Source organism: Agrilus planipennis, unplaced genomic scaffold (assembly GCF_000699045.2).
Source record: "Agrilus planipennis isolate EAB-ADULT unplaced genomic scaffold, Apla_2.0 scaffold75, whole genome shotgun sequence".
Classification (NCBI taxonomy): domain Eukaryota; kingdom Metazoa; phylum Arthropoda; class Insecta; order Coleoptera; family Buprestidae; genus Agrilus; species Agrilus planipennis.
Window position 1 is genome coordinate 84021 of NW_020439028.1, and position 4237 is coordinate 88257.

Consider the following 4237-nt stretch of genomic DNA (forward strand, 5'->3'; position numbering starts at 1 on the left):
ACAATGTATATATAACAGACTTATATGTCGTTTGCATGATGCACGTTATTCATATGCAGTTTTCGAGAAATACGCAATATTTTAACTGCCTGCATCTTAGTTTCAGTAACATTTCTGCAGAAGTACGTTTGATACATAAATAAAATCTCATAAGATAAACCTACTAATTCAAGTTCAGTAATATAGACTTACGATGTTTTGTGAACCACGCCTCAATAAGGCTAGAAGTACTTCTCCATAATTCAACATATTTCTTGTCCTCGAAAATTTAAGATATCTTTTATAGTATTTTTAGTTTTAAATGCGGTCCTGCTCATTGTTTCAGTTTTCGGCAATCATGTGCACAATACGTGATTGGGTTTTTGTTCTACTTTTAAATGAACATAGTTTACTAAATTTCATTGTGTTGATAATACCAAGGTTATTTGCTGTTGTCAGGTGCGACTACTTTGTAGAAATTCTACGCAGGGTTATGATGAAAAACTACTATCTGAGAGAGAAGCGAACTTCTCCGTCTATCCGATAATCACTGTAGACCTAGTGGTTTGCTCTGCTCGTCATATTAAACTCCAGATAATTTTAACAAGATCGCACTTCGCAAGCATTTAGTTTACTCAGGGATGTGCAAGAAAATATCTATATAATTTGGAGCGAATACTGATTACTAAGAATTACTAAGAATTTGTCGGCTGTAAATAGAGCCAATTGTTGGCATTCAATTACTCACTGGTAGGCAACGGACGTCCACTCAGTCACTAACTGGAATAAAGACTGCATTTTCAAGGTGAATATTTTTAAAGTCAGCGTTATCTTTTGTTCATGTTGCACTGCTGAATTCAGTGTAATCCAATGCAAAATAGATATGCCGTTTAGTTGAGTGCAAAGTTATTTTAGATTTCGAAAATAAAAATAACCTTTTTCGAATTTCTAAATTAATCATTCGCGAGCATAGAAGTGACTTCTTTTTATTAAAGGCGACACGACCCTACGCTATCCTCGGCTTTATATCCCTACTACTCCTTCCGTCTGATATCCTAGATATCTAATATCAGCCACTTCTAATTTTTGCCTCCTATCTTTATATTTGCCCTTTCCCTACTTTTTCTTCCCTTGCATACCAGTATTTTAGTTTTACTTTTATTTATTTTCATACAGTACTGATCTGTCAGTACCGCTTCCATTTTATTTAAAGCTATCTCTAGGTCCTCCTTGCTAGATGCTAATACTGTTATATCGTCTGCAAATCTAAGGATACTAATCTTTTGCCCCTGTATATCTATCCCTACAGTTGTACTGTCTTTAATGATGTCGATCGCGCCTTCGATGTATAGATTAAAATGTAGCGGTGACAGTGTGCATCCCTGTCTGACTCTCTTTCTAATTTTTACTTCTCTACATTGCATCCCTAGCTCTATAACGGCCTGTTGCTCTTTATACAAACTAAGTATCATTCTTCTATCTATGTAACTCATCCCTACATTTTTAAGTATGTTTAATATCTTGTCTCATTTAACATTGTCAATGTTTTTTCTAAGTCTACAGATCCTATGTACGCACTCTTTTCTTTTTCTATCGTTTTCTCTATTGTTACCCGTAAAGCTAGAATGGCCTCCCGCCTTGCCTTGCTTCTTCTAAACCAAAATTGATCTCCACTCAATCCACTGTTCGTTAACTGCCCTACACTTCCTAATTATTTCCCACTTTATAAGTTTACATCTTTTTTGCCCTTCTTTGCCTGTCCTGTTTTTGTATTTCCGCCTTTCGCCTATTAACCCTACAATCTCATTTTTTATCCAGGGTTTCCTACTTCCGTTTTGTTTAAGACCTAGTATATCTGTAGCTGCTGACTTTAGGCACGTTTTAATGCAGTTGCATTCTGTCTCTATGTCCCCGTCATTCGTTTCTCCAGCCGCCTTTAGTATTTCGTCTGTCCTTTTACCTAGCCTATCACGCGTTTCGTTACATTTTAGCTTTTCTAACTCGAGACGTCTCCTACCTTCCCTTTTTTCCAGATTTTTCAAATTAAGATTGGTCTTCATAACTACTAAGTTATTTAAAAAATTAAAAGGAATACTCAACCCTAATTACCACAAATAATTTTATATGAGCGGACACGTGTTTCGCCAATAGTTTCAGGTATCAACTCACCGATTTATTTGCTTTCAAAATTTTTAACACAGGAATTCAACTCTTTACCTGTTCCTTTTAATTCATTTTCAATGGAAAACTCATTAGAATTCATTAATAAGATTACAAATATAACATTAGAACCAGGTGAAGTCTTGATTTCCTTTGACATTTGTTCTTTATTTCCTGGTGTTCCTATCCCAGAATCTTTGAAATATTTGGAAACGCATTTAATCAATAATAACATCAATAAAGATAAAAGGGAAGAGTTTTTAAGATTAACTTCATTTTGCATGGATAACACATTCTTCCAAATAAATCAAAACTTTTATAAACAAAATGAAGGTACAGCTATGGGTAACAGTCTATCCCCATTCATAGCAAATTTATTCATGAGCAAATTTGAAGTTGAATTTAAAAAGCATTCCAAATACTTTCCAAGACTTTGGGTACGTTACGTGGACGATATTTTTGCAATTTTTGATACAAATAAATATAATATTAATGATTTTTTAAGTGAACTCAATTCTAAATTCAAAAGCATTAAATTTACAATGGAAATAGAAAAGAAAGAACAATTGGCATTTTTAGATGTTTTAGTTATTAGAAATAATAATAAGTTAGAAGTTGACGTTTACAGAAAGGAAACTAACACGAACCGGTTCATTACATCTGATTCCAATCATTGTCTCCAGCACAAGTTAGCTGCTATAAACTTTCTCGTCAACAGATTAATTAAATTTCCTTTGAATAAAGATAGGTTCAACAAAGAATTATCTTTAATCAAAGATATAGCGAATCACAACGGTTTCCCTTCTGAAATTGTCAATAAAATATTAAGAAAACTAAAATTTAGGGCCTATATTAAAAATATTACAACTTTATCAAGTCCACCGCAAACTAAACAAAAATTTTTCACATTACCTTTTCACCATATAGCTTCAGGAATAGACAAAATTTTTAAAGAATTCAACTTCACTAGGATCTTCAAACCAAAAAATAGTCTTAGAAATCTTTTAGGAAACACAAAAGACAAATTAGAAAATAATAACAAGTCCGGAATTTACGAAATCAGCTGCGAAGGTTGTAAACTTAAATATGTTGGACAAACAAAACGTGCAATTTCTACAAGATACAAAGAACATATCGCTCACTTTAGATTAAATAGGATAGATAAATCTAGTGTTGCCCAACATATTTTCAATACAAACCACCCTATAGGCCCTAAATGTTTAAAGTTAATCAAAGAAGTCTCTTGCAAATCAGAACTTGACGCTTGGGAAAGTTTATACATTCAAAAGAATAAAAATATTCTTATGAACTCAGATGATGGCCCAATTCCTCATTCAGTCCTGTTTCAACTATTGCAATAGGTTTAATTGATTATAATAAGATGAGCTATTTTCCTTCTCCCCTACAGTTTTCGTTTGTTGAAGCATACGCTGTAAAAAACAGTTGAACTGCGGGTATTGAACACGCTCGTTCACTGTTTTTCTTCTCCCTTTTCCCAGATTAGGTAGGTTGTGATGAAGCATACGTTTTGTACATAAAATTGGGTCATAAAGGCCTTACGAATTGTATTAACGGATATTGACACAGACATTCCCTCCAAATCTAATTCCTCACTTGTTTATCGAAGCATACATTTGTTTTTCGTGGCCAACAGATTGGCTTCTAAAACATTTTACAAATGGCATTGAACGTATTCAAGTTTTCCTCCCAAACCTATGTAAATTGTTTTCCATTATTTCTTCTTTCGGTCTTCAACCCTCGCCACTATAAATAGTTAGAATTGTAAATTTTAGAACCAGTCTCGCGTTGATAATGCCCACGTGTGAAGTGGGCGAAACACGTGTCCGCTCATATAAAATTATTTGTGGTAATTAGGGGTGAGCATTCCTTTTAATTTTTTAATTACCTATACTAATTACCATTCTAATGCATGTTTTCGTATACTAGGTTGGTTTATATTGATAGTAGTGTAAAAGAGGACATTACGGATGTAGTTAACACCCTTCAACCATCGAATTTGCTCTTAACAAGCAAGCTTTGTTTCTTAAGCTACTTAAACATCTGCCTCTTACGATTACCTTATTGATATCCAGGAAAT

General features: G+C 33.7%; 1 long non-coding RNA gene across 1 annotated transcript in view; it reads left to right on the top strand.

Annotated features, from left to right (window-relative positions):
• Positions 1–204: 204 nt before the first annotated feature.
• LOC108740378 overlaps positions 205–4237 on the top strand; it is a 5599-nt gene continuing 1566 nt past the window's right edge. The window contains exon 1 of the long non-coding RNA XR_001938325.1: positions 205–784. This is a non-coding gene — a long non-coding RNA (uncharacterized LOC108740378). The remainder of the gene's footprint in view (positions 785–4237) is intronic.